Source organism: the organism of the source record quoted next, unplaced genomic scaffold (assembly GCF_019419815.1).
Source record: "Pyrus x bretschneideri cultivar Hongxiangsu unplaced genomic scaffold, Pyrus_bretschneideri_v1 Contig28, whole genome shotgun sequence".
In the NCBI taxonomy this organism is placed as follows: Eukaryota; Viridiplantae; Streptophyta; class Magnoliopsida; order Rosales; family Rosaceae; genus Pyrus; species Pyrus x bretschneideri.
The window spans coordinates 4,242,862-4,263,449 of record NW_025999590.1 but is presented as its reverse complement, the minus strand read 5'-3'; the positions used below and the strand labels follow the sequence as shown (position 1 = coordinate 4,263,449).

Sequence of the window (20,588 nt, the reverse complement as noted above, 5' to 3'; positions counted from 1 at the left end):
GCGAACTATTCTCCTTCAAGATAATCGCTAAAAATATAGCGACTAATATCCTAAAAAGTCGCTACCTTCATACCGATCCCTCCCTTTTCATTTTTTTTTCAGTTTTTTTTATTTTATTTATTTTATTTTGTTAATGTTTCTTTTATTTCTCTTATCATAACAACCAACTATCATATTAGTGTTTTTCAAAATATATTTTTTCCATACAAAATGTATTATAATTCATTTTTAAACACTTGTAATCAATGATTTAAAACCTAAGTTTAAAGATATTTTTCTATTTTCTCACTTTAAGAATCAATAAAAAATAGTTTCAAGACCTAATAATCGATAGGATCACATTCAAAGGTTTTGCAATATTTTCCTTAACTCCAACGCAAAATATTTCTTAAAGCTAAAAATTTCAATTTTTTTTTTCACAAAAAACTATGTGCTATAAGCCAAAGTTAGAGTCATTCTATTCGGACCACATATTTCTTAAAATTAATTTAGGATATTTCCAAAATTTCGGACACCTATAAATCTCTTGGGGGGCCTCGCTATTAGTTATATTATTTTTCTATTTTATTTTTTCAACTCAAGTACCCTATTAGTTGGCATAAACCCAGATTTCAGCTGATCTTTTACAATCTAAACTACCTATCATATAAGTAATTTTACAGTCTAAACTACATGTCATATAAGTACTTGTACAAGCTAAACTACCTATCATATTATAATATTAGTCGGCATAAACTTAGATTTCAACTGATCTTTTATAATCTAAACTATGTATTATATAAGTACTTTTACAGTCTAAACTACCTGTCATATAAGTACTTGTACAAGCTAAATTACCTATCGTATTGTAACTACCTATCATGGTGGAAGAAGTAATTTTACATGATTCTTACAGTAAGATATAGTCCTCCATCTTGGTAATGTTAAAAGCCCCCGAAGCTAACACAATCAATATCAAAAGCCTCTTGAGCAATTACTTACATAAGACAATCAATGTATAATGCTCGTGAATCATGTAGACTAGAATCATGTAACAAATACCAGCAAAAATGAAGCTTATTGTTGTAAACGACTCAACGAAAACATGTAAAATTACTTGTAGTTCTCATAGCTTCATGCGAATTCAAATTCAAATTTGGATACTAATCTGCAGAAATTGCAAGGAAAATTCAAAACAGGAGTTGGATAGAGTTTTTGATGAAACAACAAAATTTGATGAGTAACTTTTTTTTTTTTCAATACAACGATATCTTTTACACTAAAAAGACGAGAGTTTTTTTTTTTTAATGAAATGATGAGATTTGATGTGTAACGTAAAGTTTCATGTTAATTCTGGAAGAGTCATGATAAAACATTCAACGACAGTCGATGCAATTTTGTTTTCAAATTATGGGCACTTTAGTTGCTCTACTTATTAGACCCTACCTATGACTGTGCAATACATTAGACCCATATCAAAACATGCAGATCACGATCCTCTCCTGAGCAAAGGGTAAGGATCCTCCTGACCAAGCCCATCGGGCCGTTGAAATTTTATCCAACGTCTACAAATAGGGGGCCCCTCTAAAAGTTATAATAATTGTAGCCATTGGATAAAATTTCAACGGCCCGATGAGTTTGGTCAGGAGGATCCTCACTAGGGATGGGCAAATATAATTGATAGAACGGGCTAATGTTTAATATATGTGATTAAATGTGCTAAAGCATTAGTGTTCGACGGCTTTGTTTTGGAGTCTTTTGGAGCTTTGACCAATTCAACATAATGATTACCTTGAGCATTTAGAAACATGTTATTATTAGATGATGCGTACCTATATATATATATATATATATATTTAATTAGCCTTGAGTTTTCAATAAATATTTGACCCCAAAATTAGAAATCGATTAAATGGCTTGGATCGATGAATATATGTTTCTAAATAAAAATCCAAATATTTATCAAATTAGCCTATTAGCAGACTGATGCATACTTATATATATATATATATATATATATATATATGTATGTATACAAGAATATTAATTAACCTACAACCATGCATGATTCTTGTAATAGATTGACCGTTAAATAATTGGGAGACATCACATATATTCATAAATAATATTGCCGTTAATATAAAAATACACGTTAAATGTACTTATAACGGTATTTAAAAAAATACGTAGATGGGTAAAAAAAAAGTAAACAGGTACGCAGTTTTGGGTATGGGTATACCCGTTTATGTAAATACTCAACGGGTAAACGGTTATGTGGGTAAAAGCTTAAACGGTTATAGGTAAATAACCGCAGTTACCCGTCCGCCATAACCGTTACCCATCCCTATACACATGTTAGATTTTCATTTTTATTTTCACTTCTCTTTTATTTATAACAAGATAAGAACTCTATTCTTCTTATCTCTTCTTTTTATCACTCTTTTCTAGTTTTCAATATTTTGGAAAAGAAATGTTTTGGTTTACGAGAGAGGGGGGATGGATGTTAACTCAGAAATAAATCCTAATGAATAATAGTAGGAGGAAAAAATTTAAAAAGTATAGAAAAACTGATGAGGAGTGTATGAGTATTTATTGAAGCATGCATATGTTTTATTGAAGCTAACTGACCGTCGAAATAAGAGAGAAACTTAATAATTGAGATACCTTAGAAACCTGTTGATGACAAGATAAACATGTTCACTTCATTTTTTTATATGAAAATATGATTTTAACCCTTCAAACTCAATTTTCTTCATATAAAACCCTACATAACTTTTTTACTTAAAGAAAACTCAATGACTAGGATCCATATAAGCAAATTCATTAACTTCATATTAATTCACACATTTTACATTTTTCACATGTCTAAAATACCCCTATTACATACTTGATGTAGACAATTAATTGTAAGGAAATAGTAAATGATTTTGCAACAAGAAAAAAAAAGACATTAAGGTTAAAAATTTATTGCATATTAATTTTTTAGAAAGGTTTTGAATTTTCATAAAACTATTCGATTTAGTTTTTTTCACCCTACTCTTGAATACTTTTGAATTTATCCCTTTTTATTAATATATTAGAACATTATATTTCATTATCTACATGCACATTAATTTACCTACAACAATTATACCATGGGTGTAATATAATATCTCTTTTTTACAATGATGCAAAATAATATTTATACCAACAACAAAACATGTGTAACATATGTACTAATTACATGGAAAATAATTTACCTATATTAAGAAGGAATGTAGTTCGATGCATAGTATTAAAAATATTATGTTACACCCATGTTTATATAACAATAAAACGTGCCTAACATATCTAACAATACATGGAAAATAATTTACCTATATTAAGAAGGAATGTAGTTCGATGCATAGTATTAAAAATATTATGTTACACCCATGTTTATATAACAATAAAACGTGCCTAACATATCTAACAATACATGGAAAATAATTTACCTACAAGTTAGAGAAATGTTATTTGGTTGGGTGTAGCATAAATTTTTTTAAGAATTGGAAAAATTAAATATACTAGGTGTCGTGTAATTTTTTATATATAATTAGAACAAATTAATTTACCTACCCTACTCTTTGAAATGTTCATATGATGCAAAATGTTCATTACCTAACTACAAATTAATTTCTAATAATTTACCTACAACAATTATACCATGGGTGTAATGTAATATCTTTCTTTACAATGATACAAAATATTGTATGTACCAACAACAAAACTTGCCTAACATTAGTACTTGTACTGGAAAATAATTTACCTATAACAAGAGAAATGCAGTTTGATGTATAAAATCAACAATATTATGTTCCACTCATGTTTATACAACAACAAAACTTGTCTAACATATATAACAATACATAGAAAATAATTTACCTACAAGTTAGAGGAATATTATTTGATTCAAAATATATAATATAGGTGCAGTATTTTTTAAAAAATAATTGGAACAAACTAATTTCTTGCCAATTAATATGGATAAAATTGCTACAAAATATATCACGAAAAAAAAAAAAAAAACCACTTTTCTAGTTTAACATAGATACGGTTAATGCAAACACTTTTTTCATTTTATTTCACTTTTCTACTACTTTTAATTTGGCATAAATTTAGGAATTTGAAAAAGGAACCATAAAGTATGAGTGGTATGAGTGTAAATAAATTGTATTAATAGGTCAATAGTATTCCTATATGTTTGCAAAATTTAAATTTGGGCTTAAACTGGATCTTTAAAGATATATGGGTTTTTATCAAGAAATAATGAATTGTAAGGGCTAAAATCTAAAGCACCCTTTTTTTATTCTCTTACTACATAGGTATTTGGGTATATGGTGGTAGTTTTTTTAACATTACAATGAACATCCACGTCGGATATAAAACTTATAAAATTATGACACAAGAATAATTAAAATTATAGTATATAGAAAGAAGAACGTATAAAGATAGAGGCAGTGGCTTAGTAAATAAGTTGAACTCTTCAGTGCTTCATATATCTTTATACCTTCAGTGCACCATCGAGACGAATGCAATGTTTCCCAGCAATTTCCATCCACGAACTCGCTGGCGCCGAAAAATCCCATGGTCTTCCACCACCTGAAGATCAAGCGACATTGTTGAAGAACAGATATTGAAACAGTTTGGAAGAGTCATCATCTTTAGCTGGCATTTTAACAAGTTTTGACCACCCTCAGACTATGTAGAGTTGCTGCACACAAGTTTTCACTCACCTGCCATACCTAATGTTTGCATAAGTTGTTTTATGTGTAAATTCAAAGGAAAAGGAGATTTTGGGGAAGGGTGACTACATAGCCTCGCCTCCTTGGCATGTCTACGAACAAATGGTGTTGCAATGAATGGCACGATACAGTAAGGCAAGGCGAGGTGAGGCACTTCTTTAAGTATGGTAAAATTACGTCTCATCAACTCCAATTGCAATAAGTGCACTTGCAGAACTGCCAATAAATCTCAGCATTGACAAATATAGACGATGCTTGTTGAAGAAAAGGGACAAACATGGTTGAAAACAGAGATATAGATGAATTAATGTCTCAAACCTTAAACTTCCCCAAGAGGTAGGAATAGGAATCCTCCAAATCCTAATGGTGAGACTAGAAAGCTTCCCATCCAAAGTTCAAATTCGGGATAGAGATAATTGGAATCAGTCTTCTAGCAAGACGAAATAAATGAAATAATTCAACTGTTGTGCTAAGGATAATTCAGAGAACACATATGGTGTCTTTTTTTCAGAAGAGTTGAGGATTTTTTGTCCGTGAATTTTTTAGAACACATATGGATAATTCAACCGTCGTACTACCACCACTCATCTCCGACTTCAACATTCTGAGATTTTTTTAGAAGAGTTGAGGATTCTTTTTCCGCGATTTTTTTTAATTTGGGTGGTGATCACCCATAAGGGTAGCGAGATATATATGAGGAGTAAGGAAGACATGAACTGAAACGTGGCTGTAGACATCAAAATTTCGGTGAAATGAATGTTGACCAATAATTAAAATTTCAATGTTCACGTGTCACATAAATTTTATATGTAGCGTGTGATTCAACGAAAAATCGAAATAAATTGGAAAAGTCATCAAATATGACACGTGTCAATACCTGGCAGAAATGACTTATTTCATCTGATTATTTAAATCCAAAAATCAAGTTTTGAAATTCTATAAATAGGAGGCCAATGCATTCATTTAGAAAAAAGAAGAAGGAAGGAGAAGGAGAAAGGAAAAGAAGAAAAGAAGGAAGGAAGAAAGAAAGAAGCCTTGAAACTCTAAAGCTCTCAAGCAAATCCCGAAGGATCAAGAAAGCAATCTTCGTTCTTCGTCAAATCCACCTTCAAGATCAAGCCCCGACGGCCCTTGAAGAACTTCCATCAACCTTCAAGATCAAGCCCCGACGCCCTTGAAGAACTTCCACCAACTCAAGATCAAGCCCCGACGGCCCTTGAAGAAAGTGTTCATCGCTCATCATCCGTTCATCCTTCAAGATTAAGCCCAGAAGCCCTTGAAGATCCGTTCATCCTAAGATCAAGCCCCAACGGCCCCTTTGGATCAACAACCTCAACAAATCCACACATCCGTTCATCCTTCAAGATTAAGCCCAGAAGCCCTTGAAGATCCGTTCATCCTAAGATCAAGCCCCAACGGCCCCTTTGGATCAACAACCTCAACAAATCCACACATCCGTTCATCCTTCAAGATTAAGCCCAGAAGCCCTTGAAGATCCGTTCATCCTAAGATCAAGCCCCAACGGCCCCTTTGGATCAACAACCTCAACAAATCCACACATCCGTTCATCCTTCAAGATTAAGCCCAAAAGCCCTTGAAGATCCGTTCATCCATCAACCTTCAAGATCAAGCCCAACGCCCCTTGAAGATCCATTCATCAGCTGTGCATCCTTAGATCAAGCCCCGACGGCCCTTTGGATCAACAACTCATCCACAAACCCACACCCTACGAAGATAGAATCAGAGGACCAAATTACAAAGAGATTGTAACCCCAAAATCATTAATACAAAAAAATATATTTTGTACACGTATTCTTGTCGCTGTGTTTCAGGAATTTCTCGTGTTTACAAATTTGGCACGCCCAGTGGGACAATCTCTACCTCTCATCTCTATCCTCAAATCATCAAAAAAAGCAAATGGCATCAAGAAAGGATCAAGCTGTTCCTGCAATCAAAGCAAAGAACAAGAACATCATCGCCGCAAGTGGTGATATTTCGGGCATCATAACCCGAAGTAAGGCAAGAGATCTTTTTGCCGCGGCTTCCGCCCCTGCATTAACTCTGTCAAAGGAACAAGAGCACCTGAGGTACGAGCCTGTGATCACCCTAGCCTCGCTAAGGGCATCAAAAGGGGAGAGCCCAAGGAAATATTCAGAGTCCCTACTCTCCGACGCTGATTCGAGCGGCAGTACAACCATGCAAGTCATGACCACTGGAGCAACTTCAATCGAGGAGCAGCTAGCTCAGATGAATGAAGCAATCGCAAAGCTCACACGAACTGTGGAAGAGAAGGACTTGCAGATTGCCGCACTTGTCAACCAACTAGATGCGCTGCCCGACGTGAAAGTCGACCCAATTGTTGGCCTATTAAAGAAAGAAGATGACGAAGAAGAGGAGCCACCAGCGGAGAAAGTTGAAGAGAAGCCGAAGCTAGACCAAGCAACGGCATCCATGGGATCTCTCTCTATCCAGCAGCTACAGGAGATGATCGCAAGCACTATCAAGACACAGTACGAAGGAAGCTCGCATGACTCCGTATTGTACTCAAAGCCTTACTCCAAGAAGATTGATGCTTTGAAGATGCCAAGGGGTTATCAGCCCCCAAAATTCATGCAGTTCGATGGAAAAGGCAACCCGAAGCAACATGTCGCCCATTTCATTGAAACTTGCAACAATGCTGGGACAGAGGGAGACTACCTCGTCAAACAGTTCGTGCGTTCGCTGAAAAGTAATGCTTTTGACTGGTACACTGACCTCGAACCTGAGTCTATCAACAGTTGGGACCAGCTAGAAAGGGAATTCCTCAACCGTTTCTACAGCACTCGTCGTACTGTAAGCATGCTAGAGCTAACCAGCACGAAACAGTGGAAAGATGAACCTGTCGTCAACTACATAAATAGATGGCGCTCCTTAAGTCTGGATTGCAAAGATCGGCTTTCTGAAACCTCTGCCATTGAGATGTGCGTTCAAGGCATGCAGTGGGGACTACACTACATCCTTCAAGGCATCAAACCACGAACATTTGAGGAGTTAGCCACCCGCGCCCATGATATGGAGTTAAGCATCAACCGTCATGGGAAGAAAGAACAGATCGCCGACTACAAGAATGACAAAGTTTTGGGGCCAAAGGTGGATAAGGCTACATGGAAACCCACCAAGGAAGCAATGACGGTCAACACAACTCCAGTCAAAATCCCTACACGAAGCAAGGCAATTCAAACCGAAGCTTTTCGTGATCAAGAGGTACGTAGACGCACTTTGAAGGAGCTTGAGGAGAAGACTTATCCATTCCCCGACTCTGACGTGGTTGCCATGTTGAAAGACTTGCTTGACAAAAAGGTGATCGACCTACCTGAGTGCAAATGGCCAGAAGAGATGAACCGTACTGATAGTCCAAGGTACTGTAAATTCCACCGCTTCATTAGTCATCCGACGGAAAAGTGCTTTGTGCTAAAAGATCTCATCATGAAGTTGGCTCAGAAAGGGATCATCGAGCTAGATCTTAATGATGTGGTGAAGTCAAACTATACCACCGTCACTTCTGGCTCTTTGAACTCAAAATCTTCACCTCAACCGCTGGGGGCATGCTCCAAAACCATGTCAGTCAAGTCAAGTGAAGTTGAAGGGTGGACTTATGTCACTCCAAAGAAAATGCACAAGAAACATAGGTCTCCTCCACAAGTTCACCAATCGGAAAGGGGGCAAAGCAGCTACCGTCAACCTTCAAAGCTACATGAAAGTGTTAAGGATGATGAAGTTATGACAAAAAGATCGTCCGTTGCCATCACAATGCGCGATTTCTTCCCCAAAGACTTCTTCAATCACTCAGTCAAGACTCCTTGCTATGAAGATTGCAAGGAATGTCCCTCTAAGATCGTTTGACAAATTCAAAAAAAAAAAAAAAAAAAAAAAAAAAAAAAAAAGAAAAGCTCCTCGTTCGCACGAGCCTAAAAGGCGACAACCAAAGCTCCTCGTTCGCACGAGCCTAAAAGGCGACAACCAAAGCTCCTCGTTCGCACGAGCCTAAAAGGCGACAACCAAAGCTCCTTGTCCGCACGAGCATAAAAGGCGACAACAAACACTCCTTGCCTGCACGAGCTGAAACTGCAAACGGCACCAAGGCGCTCCTGGCCCGCAAGAGCATAAACTGTGTACGGCAAAATCATCATCAAAATCATCATCAAAACCATCACCCATTTGAACTACGTCATGACTTGATCCCTCCTCAACCAAGGGTACGTAGGCAACTTGAAACTTCAAAACTTCAAGTACAGTCACACCATCATAAAAAAAAAATAAATAAAAAAAAAAATAATAAAAACGTTTGAACTACGTTTCGACTTGATCTCTTCGTTGGAAGGGTACGTAGGTAGCTCAAACGTTTAATTTTGAGTTCAGTCACATCAAAATGAGGTTGTAGTAAAAGGGACTAATGAAAGTCAATATTATTACGTTCTTTGTACAAAAATTACATGTTGTGGGTTACAAAAGAAAAGAAAAAAAAAAAAAATATACATATGTTACTATATATATATATATATATTCTCTACTCAAAAAAAAAAAAAAAAAAAAAAAAAAAAAAAAACATATGTATTAGAAAAAAAATATATATATATTCTCTATCCTGTAAAAAAAAAAAAAAAAAAAAAAAAAAAAAAAAAAAAATTCAGCAAGTCCTTAAAGTCTAAGCCCAGCGGCCAAATCGGCCTGGTCATTAAAAGCTTTCCAAGTCATCATTTGCAGCTCCTCGGCCCAAGTCACCTATCCCCCGCTCTCAGGTCTTTCACTACACCCGCCGTTGGATTGCTTCGTTGCAAGTCTGTCGACTACAGGCAAGCAAACATTATCAAAATTGTGTGTTTGAGCTGGAAAGATAGATTCGTCCGGGCATAAGCGTAAGAAAGCAGCTCCTTTGATCTGTGCATCAGATCACACGGACAAGGACAAAGAAAAAAGGCAGGCTGCTCGAAAGACCAAAAGGACAAAAATGTCCTCGTCAGAGGGGAATCAGGTGAGGGCGTCCCATATACTCATCAAGCACCAGGGTTCGAGAAGAAAGGCATCATGGAAGGATCCTGAGGGGCGGATCATCAGCAACACCACCCGAGACTCTGTCGTCTCTCAACTCGAGGCTCTCCGCGATGACATCCTTTCTGGAAAGGCCAAGTTTGATGATCTTGCCGCTCGCTAATCTGATTGCAGCTCTGCCAAACGTGGTGGCGATCCCAGAGCTGAAGCTGCCCAATCTCGACCAGTTCAATGTATCCAACAATTTGCTAAACGGATCTGTTCCAAAACAGTTGCAGTCTTACTCTTCGAGCTCGTTTCAGGGTAATTCTCTATGCGAGTGCGTCCCCGGAGGATTCATCAGTTTCTTCCGATCTTGATCCGAAAACTCACCAGAGTCCGCCGGAAAATCGAACAAGTTAAAGAGTGAGAAGGGAGCAAGAAAGGCAGATATTTTTTGCAGATCCGATTAAAAAATTTCCAAGCTTTATAAATACAAAGCTTTTTGCAAATTTATCAAATGTTTATCAATTTTTATTCATATTTTTCTCTGATCTGAGAAAGCAGAGAGAAATGGTAGTGAAAGTTGCTTCGACCTGCTTGCAATGGTCGCAGTCGATCGTTCCTCGTTCGAAGCCGTCATCTCAAGCGCTAGCCTGCTCAGCCGCCATGTCGCCTCCTTCTTCCGCTGCATCCAGCTCTACATCCCCTCCTCCACCTCTTTGCACAGCTGAATCAGAGTGCCCATCTGATAAAAACGGGTCGGGTCCGTGTCGGGAACCGGATCGGAGGGAGACAGCATCAAGCTCACCGAAGGCGAAGGGGTGGTGGAGGACGTGGATGACGTTGTTGACGACGGGTTAATGTTCATCCACGGAGGCATAACGGAAGGTGCAGTTACGGACGTCGCGGTGGAGCCGACCGACCCGAGTGAAAGTACCGGGTCGGGTTCTTGCGTCATGGTGGTGGACTGGAACGCAGCACCGTAAACCTTTGGCTGAACGATGTATTTCCCGGCGAAGGTTTTCAGTATGTGGTCGTAGGGACCCTTAACGGCCTTCTCCGGAGATCCAATTCCGGCGACCGCAATATTCATATCCGGTGGCAGCTGGGTCGACGACGACGATGTACTGCACAGAAGGTGTTTGTTCTTTTGCCTCTGAGACTGCAACTTGAGCTGCTTCTCCTTAAAGACCTCCCACCATTTGCCGAGGCGCTTAGGGGTGCGGCCGGGGAGCTCGGCGGCGATCTTCTTCCACTTGTTGCCGTGCTTTGCCTGGAGGGAGACGACGGGGGCCTGCTCCTCTGGGGTGAGCGAGCCCTTCTTCAGGCCGGGCTTCAGTTAGTTCTTCCACCGCTCCAGGCAGGACTTGGGGTCACGGAGGAGGGGCTTCCCCATCCGCTGGGAGACCAGGCTCCGACTTTGGGAGCTGCAAAGGAAGCTGGGTGTGGCTTGAGAATCCGAGAGGTCACTCCTCCTTCGATCATCGACCTCCTCACTCTGGCCACCATGATCAAAATCGGCGAAGAAACTTCAGTGACCGCCGTCAAACGACTAGCCGGTCGTGAAGCTCGACGCTTTGCATTACCCTCAAGCTCTGGCTGTTTCTGCACCTCCACCATGGCTGCTGCCTTTGAATGTGATCAACAAAATCAAAGTTTGTCAACTCACACCCAAAGATCTCATCCGTCTGCTTGCCTCTGCTGCTGCCTTTGAATGTGATTGACAAAATCAAAGTTTGTCAACTCACATCCAAAGATCTCCTCCGTCTTCTCTGGGACTCGCCTGGGTTTTCACCCACGAACTCAACCTTGCAGATGGCCATATAAAGAAAAAAAAAAATGATGATGCGGGGGAAGCATCTTTCAAAAGAATAAAAAAAAAAAAAAAAAAAAAAAAAAAAAAAAAGTAGCAATGATGATGCTGGGAAGCATCTTTGAAAAGAATAATAAAAAAAAAATAGCAAATGATGATGTTTCTGGAATCATGTGGAAAAAAAAAAAAAAAAATATATATATATATATATATATAATAAAAAGAAAGGAAAAAACGATGGTGGTGCTTCTGGCACCATCTGAAATATATATATATAAATGAACGGTGGATCAGCGCCACCGAAAGCAAAGGAAAGAATAAAAAAATGATGATGGACGGTGATGTACATGTTTTCTCTGTATTTAGCACAATACACTAAATAAAACAAAGCATGTTCATTGATTTTCCAGAAATTACAAGTTTGTACAAAAAAAAAAAAAAAAAAAAAAAAAAAAAGAGATGGAGCTTTCACAAAGGTCGTTCACGTGAAGCCCCACTACTTGGCCAAACTCCAGGAGCAGGAAGCACCGAAGATAGATCATTCGAGGCCCCAATACTTGGTGGAACGCTAGATGACGCCGGAAAAATGTGCCTCTGGAAGAAAGACGCAAGCCTTTGACGGTCGCTTTGAATTCGACCTTGAGATTCTTGCATCTCATCAAGCTTCCTCTTCATGCCCGACGAATAGTTATTTGCAAGCACATGCAAACTTCTATTCTCGTACTTAAGCTGTTTAATCTCCTGCTTAAGATCTTCCACCTCTGCCATCAATGATTCCACCTGACGGGACCGAGCAAGCAGGCGTTGGCCCATGTTGGACACAGAGCCCGCACACTGAACACTAAGAGCGAGGGACCCTTGAACGGCCAATTCATCGGACCGTCCTGACAGCAGCCTACTATCTTTTGGAGTGAGGAGGTTCCTAGCTACTATTGTAGCTGTTGTGGCGTCCTGCATCACGGAGTCTTCACCTGTAAGAGGACCGTTAGAAGATAAGAAAGAAGGGCACCATACATTACCTTGAAGCGGCGCAACCGGATCACTGCTGAGACTCAATTCTAAGCTAAGGTTCGATGGATTAGCCATTTTTCAAAGGTGTTAAAAGAGATGGGTGGATGGAGTTAAAACTCAAAAGGCCGGAGATGATTTTCAGGAATGAGCAGCCTTCAAAGTATGCATGTTACAGGTGATCAATACCTCTATAAAAAGGAAGAGGCGCTTGCTCAGAAATCAAAGAGGCGTTGGTTCAGAAATCGAAGGGCCGCTTATTCAAAAGTGAAGAAACATCGCTCTGCAAATCTCAAAAGCTGGATTTTCCGGCGTAAGTTAGGCGACGCTTTCTCGGCTTTCCAGAAAACGCGTTCAACTTTGTCAAAAGATCTCCGACAAAGTTGAAAACACGTGGAGGCTGGCGACGCTTTCGCGGCTTTTCAGAGCACGGGTGCCACTTTGTCAAAAGATCACGTGGAGGTCATCATCGCAGCTACACATCTTTAGCTGACGAGCGCAAAGTTCGGCGACGCTTTCTCTGCTTTTCAGAAAACGCGTGCCACTTTGTCAAAAGAGACGCTTGTTCAGAAATCGAAGAGGCGTCGTTCAGAAATCAAAGAGGCGTATTCAAAGATCGAAGAGTCGTCACTATTTCAAAAAGCCGAATTTGCGGGATCAAAACGTTTGTCGACAAGGGTAAAAGAACAGTACCACCACTTGCTATTGGGAAATCCCTATATATGTCGACCTTCATCTTTTATGGCAAGGCAGACCTGCGGAAAAAAAAAAATGCCCAACTCTTCCTCACCTCCGAGAGTACACTCCCAGCAAAACATCTCAAAATACTCAATTTTTTCCTCTTCCCCGAAGGTGATACCAGATGACCCAGGAGGAAACGGTAGATGGAAGCATGTGCTGATTCATTCACCGCTTCTTCAAAAGCAAAAGTATCTCATATCATCAAGGGCGAAAGCAAAGGTATCTCATATCATGCTTTTTCCCTGTCCTTTTCTTTGTCCTTGCTTTTACATGCAGGAGAAGGGGAAATAGAGTTATCAGTCGGAACCTGAAATCAAACTTCCGACCTGGAACTGATTGCCTGGAACCTTTGCCTGGTTGCTTACCTTGCATTGCTCTCGAGTACTCATCGTCGCGGAGAAGTAATGTTTTGAAGCACCATTTAAATGCAAAGGTTGCATTCCATTCCTGCATCAGAGGACAAATACTACACGAGAAGATGCCAAACCTGCATAAGGAAATACCACTTCTGCAAAGGGAGCAAGTAAGACAAGTGAAAATGATACATCAAAGCATGTGGAGACAAGCACAACAAATATATGTGCTGATTCATTCGCTGCTTCTTCAAAAGCAAAGGTATCTTATATCATGCTTTCTCCATGTCCTTTCCTTTGTCCTTGTTATTACTCGCATGGCAAAGTGAAAAGAGCAATCAGACGGCACTTGGAGTCAGTTTTCCGATCTACCCTCTTCAATACGAATTGGGGAAAGATTGAACAAAGAAACAGGTCATCACTTCCACCTCCTGCTTGCCTGCCATGTGTCTGAATCCTGCTACCCAATTCAAGAGTAGCACAAAGGAAAATCAACGGTAGGGGGAGACCAAAAGAATCCTCCAGCCCAGTTCAAGATCAAGCCTCGATGGCCCTTGAAGAAATCACAAGTCCGATTCAAAATCAAGTGTTCACCACCCTTGAATCAAATTCAACTCCAGATAAAAGGAGTAAGTTCAGACCTTCGGAGGAGACCAAAAGAATCCTCCAGCCCAGTTCAAGATTAAGCCTGCGGAAAATCAACGATTGGAGGAAACCAGAAAATCTTCCAGTCAAGCTCAAGATCAAGCCTCGATGGTCCTTGAAGAAATTTCCAGCCCAATTCAAGATCAAGCCTCGACGGCCCTTGGGTTGACATCTACATTAAGGGACTTCAAAACGCATCTTCCACACGTGACAAGCACATGTCTACGATGCGCCTTGAAGTGGGGGCATTTGTAGACATCAAAATTTCGGTGAAATGAATGTTGACCAATAATTAAAATTTCAATGTTCACGTGTCACATAAATTTTATATGTAGCGTGTGATTCAACGAAAAATCGAAATAAATTGGAAAAGTCATCAAATATGACACGTGTCAATACCTGGCAGAAATGACTTATTTCATCTGATTATTTAAATCCAAAAATCAAGTTTTGAAATTCTATAAATAGGAGGCCAATGCATTCATTTAGAAAAAAGAAGAAGGAAGGAGAAGGAGAAAGGAAAAGAAGAAAAGAAGGAAGGAAGAAAGAAAGAAGCCTTGAAACTCTAAAGCTCTCAAGCAAATCCCGAAGGATCAAGAAAGCAATCTTCGTTCTTCGTCAAATCCACCTTCAAGATCAAGCCCCGACGGCCCTTGAAGAACTTCCATCAACCTTCAAGATCAAGCCCCGACGCCCTTGAAGAACTTCCACCAACTCAAGATCAAGCCCCGACGGCCCTTGAAGAAAGTGTTCATCGCTCATCATCCGTTCATCCTTCAAGATTAAGCCCAGAAGCCCTTGAAGATCCGTTCATCCTAAGATCAAGCCCCAACGGCCCCTTTGGATCAACAACCTCAACAAATCCACACATCCGTTCATCCTTCAAGATTAAGCCCAGAAGCCCTTGAAGATCCGTTCATCCTAAGATCAAGCCCCAACGGCCCCTTTGGATCAACAACCTCAACAAATCCACACATCCGTTCATCCTTCAAGATTAAGCCCAGAAGCCCTTGAAGATCCGTTCATCCTAAGATCAAGCCCCAACGGCCCCTTTGGATCAACAACCTCAACAAATCCACACATCCGTTCATCCTTCAAGATTAAGCCCAAAAGCCCTTGAAGATCCGTTCATCCATCAACCTTCAAGATCAAGCCCAACGCCCCTTGAAGATCCATTCATCAGCTGTGCATCCTTAGATCAAGCCCCGACGGCCCTTTGGATCAACAACTCATCCACAAACCCACACCCTACGAAGATAGAATCAGAGGACCAAATTACAAAGAGATTGTAACCCCAAAATCATTAATACAAAAAAATATATTTTGTACACGTATTCTTGTCGCTGTGTTTCAGGAATTTCTCGTGTTTACAGTGGCTTGTGGAGGATTAGGGTTTAATACTTAGGCATTGTTGAACAGGAGATATCGTGTCCATGGCTAGCCTCACTGTTTAAATCTCTAACACACACTTGGCTTACACCTTTGTTTGCTTTCTTGCTCAGGTGGCAATCGGAGAGGAGCCAAATTCCTGTTTTCCCTTTCATTTTTCATTTTCTTTTATTAAATCCGCCCATTACATGAAGATCCACATCAAATTTTAACTCAGATAAATTGTAATTGATGAATGATGGTAGGAGGGAAAATTCTTAAAGTGTAGAGAAGACTGACTATAAGTATGTCTTACTGAAGTTGACTGAGAGTTGAGATAAGTGATGAACTTGCTGACAACTAAAACAAGGTGTTAGTTTTTAATTTTTCTTTTTACCTTTTTATTTAAATAACAAGATAAACATGTTCACTTATCATTTTTTTCAATTACTATGGAGGTATTTGCATTATGGTAGTTTCTTTTTACCTAACTCACGTCTGAGATTTAGATTTTTTTATAGGTTCTTCAAGATCGATGATTTATTATGATTTTGATTTATGTGTAGTGTTTTGAGTGAACCCTGACTAGGGCTTTCTGAATTTTGAGTGTTGTGACTGATGAAGGTGCATATAACACAACGAGATCATAAGGGGAAAAGTGTGATTGTGTCTTGGCCTCACAGGTAATTCAAATTTGATGCATTTAATAATTTTGCACAAATTGGCACACTTGTGCTGTTTATTATGCTTTGAACCATATTTTTGTGTGTCCTATCTTGTTCTCATCAGTGTGGTGTGCATTTTGAGCAGGGATCTTGGCCAAACTCACGATTCAAATCGTATACTCTCACATTATGAATTAAACCCTATGAAAGGACAGACGGTATTGTTTTTTTGGGGACCTCTCTTACGCAGATGATTCTCCGTTTCATGACAATAACCGGTGGGATACCGGATGCATGGGGGAGTGTTGGTATTGAAAAGTTTACTAACTCAATACCAAAATATGTGGGTGATAAGTTTACAAACTCTATCACACCTCTCACTTTCACTCTCAATAAAATTGGACAAAAAATTGAGAAATGAGGGAAGCTACAAGCTTTGGCAAACAAGACACTTTGATATTAAAAACAGATTGCAAATACACTTCTAGAATTGAATGACAAATCAGATGGGATTAATTCACTAAAGTCTTACGAGAAGCTTCCTTAAATACAACACAACCTACACCTTTACACCATCAATTGACAGCACACAGACAGCAGCATATCTGCTGTCTTTAACACATGGGAACGTGAAAATGAAGAGACCAAATGTATTCCAGGTTGTCTACATTCGGCTAGCACACAGCAGCTGTCTTTCCAGCTGCAAATAACACAGATTCGACTAGCACATGGTAGCACACTGCTGTCTTCCTGCTAGCACATCACATGGCAGCACACTTGCTGTCTTTCATCACCATTCGGCTGAATAATGAAGGAGCAATGATGATTATATTTTGCTGGAAACAATTTGTAAAGAAAGGTTAGCATCACATGGACAGATCACATGACTTTTAATTTGAATTTCCAACATGCCCCCTCAAATTAAAACGCCTTCATGCCTAGCATTTCACGTAACAGCCGGAATGATTCAACTGGTAATGGCTTAGTGAAGATGTCTGCCACTTATTCCTTCGTGTGACAATAGACAAGCTTAATTGTCTTTTGCTTCACATGGTCCCTTAGAAAATGGAACCTGGTATCAATGTGCTTGCTCCTTCCATGTTGAACAGGATTCTTTGCAAGCTTGATTGCAGACATGTTATCCACATGAATCACAGTCGATTCCACTTGTGGATGACACACTGACTTCAATAGATTTCTTAACCAAATTGCTTCACATACTGTTGAGGCTACAACAACATACTCAGCTTCACATGATGACAAAGCAACAATTGATTGCTTCTTTGAAGTCCATGAGAAAGCTGTTGATCCTAGAAAAAACACATAGCCAGTTGTGCTTTTCCTTTCATCTTGGTCACCTCCCCAATCACTATCTGAATAACCAAATAATTTTGCATTTTCACCAAAATTATAAAACAGACCATAGGTTAGAGTACCTTTTATGTACCTCAAAATTCTCTTAGCAGCCAGCCAATGAGACTCCCTTGGTGTTTCCATGTATCGACTCACGAGTCCAACACCATAAACTATATCAAGTCTTGTGATTGTAAGGTACCTTAGACTTCCAACCAAGCTTTTGTACACGGTTGAGTTTACAAACTCACCTTCTCCTTCCTTGGACAACTTCAATCCAGTTGCAACTGGAGTGTTGACAATATTGCACTTATCCATATTGAATTTCTCCAATATATCTCTCATGTACTTTTGTTGAGAGATGTAGATACCGTCACTTTCTTGCTTCACCTCTATGCCAAGAAAGTATGACATTAATCCATTGTCAGTCATCTCGAATTCACTGAACATGGATTGCTTGAACTCACAGAACATTGCTTCATTATTTCCTGTAAACAACAAGTCATCTACATAGAGACAAATAATTAAGAACTCCCCTTTTGCACCATTCTTCATGTAAACTGAATGCTCGTATGGACATTTCTGAAATCCATTTTGGTGAAGGTAGTTATCAATCCTTGAGTTCCAAGCTCGTGGTGCTTGCTTAAGGCCATACAAAGCCTTCTTCAAACGATACACCTTTTCTTCTTCTCCTTGTACTTGGAAGCCTTCCGGTTGTTCCACGTACACTTCTTCCTCAAGAACTCCATTAAGGAAGGCTGACTTGACATCTAGTTGATAAATTTTCCATTTATGATGAGCGGCAAGAGAGATTAGCAATCTTACCGTGTCAAGTCTTGCAACTGGAGCATAGACTTCATCATAGTCCACTCCATACTTCTGTTTGTAGCCCTTTGCTACAAGCCTTGATTTGTACCGATCTACACTCCCATCTGCAGTGCGTTTGATCTTGTACACCCACTTGACACCAATAGCCTTCTGATTTGGTGGAAGCTTTGTCAACTTCCAAGTGTCATTCTTCTCGATAGCATGGATTTCTTCCTCCATGGCTATTCTCCAACGATCTTCTTCCACAGCTTCATTGAATGAGAGAGGCTCGTGGTCTGCATACAAGCAGAAAAGGTTGGTTTCTTCTTCTTCTTCTTCTTGTCCATATATCTCGGTGAGACTTCTTAGCCTTACTGGAGTTGAGGAGCTGCTTTCTTCACTAGATGTCGGACCACTCCTTGCAGTTCTGTGCAATGGAGTTGTTGTGGTTGTTTGAGCAGGTTGTTGCTCAACAGGTGGTACAACTTCTGGTTCTTCAAAATCAGTGGAAACGATCTTCTCTTTACTGACTTCTTTGTTGTTCCACTTCCATGCCTCTTCCTCACTGAAGATGACATCTCTACTAACCACTAATTTGCCAGTTAGTGGGTTGTAGAGCTTGTATGCCTTGGACTCTTCACTATATCCCACAAACACACACTTTTCACCTCGATCATCGAGCTTTCTCCTCTTGGCTTCTGGAACCTGAGCATATGCAACACACCCAAAAACTCGTAGGTGTGCAACATTCAGCTTGTACCCACTCCAAGCCTCTTGTGGTGTCATCCTCTTGACACTCTTTGTTGGACATCGATTCAACAAATAAATCGAACAAGCTACAGCTTCTGCCCACAATTCTTTTGGCAAATTCTTCTCCTTAAGCATAGACCTTGTCATGTCAAGGATGGTTCGATTCTTTCTTTCGGCTATCCCATTATGCTGTGGTGTATAGGCAGCAGTCAGTTGATGCCTAATTCCTTGCTCCTTGCAGTATGCTTGGAAAGCATTGGAGGTGTACTCTCCACCTCTATCTGATCTCACAACCACAAGCTTGTGGTTGCTTTCAGCCTCTGTGAGTGCCTTGAACTCCTTGAAGATTTTTAGGGCAGCCGACTTCTCCTTGAGAAAATAAACCCAAGTCTTCCTACTAAAATCATCAATGAAAGTAATAAAATACCTATTACCTCCATAAGACATGGGATCCAATGGACCACATATATCTGTGTGCATCAACTGCAGTGGTGCCCTTGCTCTCCATGTATCACCAACAGGGAATGATAGTCGTGCTTGCTTGCCAAGCACACAACCTTCACATAATTGGCGTGTGGCTTCAATCTGGGGTAGACCACGAACCATTCATTCATTTGACAGCAACTTTAGGCCATTGAAATGAAGATGGCCATACCGAAGATGCCATTTCCATGACCTATCTTCCATTACATCGATGTTGCAACTCTCAATCTTTGTGTTCAACTTCAACGGGAACATTCGGTTTTTGACATTTGAACACGTGCAATAAGCTTTCTTCTTGCATTCCTGAGAGTGAGAAACATATCCTCCATATGTATAACATACCCTTTCTGGAGCAGTTGACCAATGCTCAAAATGTTGCTCTTCATACCTGGTATGTAGTAGGTATCGGAGATGTATTCTTCTTTACCATCCTTCTGGATGATTTTGATCTTTCCTTTGCCTTCAACTGGCAACTTTGAGGAGTCACCAAGACTCACAGATCCATAAGGCCCATCTTTGAGTTCGGCAAAAAACTCTTTCTTTCCACACATGTGGTTGCTTACACTAGAGTCTAAATACCATATATCTTGTTGGCTACTGATATCATGGTGTGCTAGTAAGACTGTAAATTCTTCACCAGCATTTCCACTTGATTCAGCCATGTTGACATGTTCACCATTTTTATATGAACATTCATTTGCATAATGTCCATACTGTTTGCAACTGTGACACTGGATATGCGCCTTTCCTCGAGTAGATCTCCACTCCTGAGACTGACCTAGATTTTGTGCATAGCCTCGACCTCTTCCTCGGGCTTGTCCTCGGCTACGGTTGGATGAACTCCCACGAC

General features: G+C 39.7%; 1 pseudogene; it reads right to left on the bottom strand.

The window, feature by feature from the left end:
* Nucleotides 1-10,287: 10,287 nt before the first annotated feature.
* LOC125479119 lies at nt 10,288-20,400 on the bottom strand (annotated as a pseudogene).
* Nucleotides 20,401-20,588: the final 188 nt, after the last annotated feature.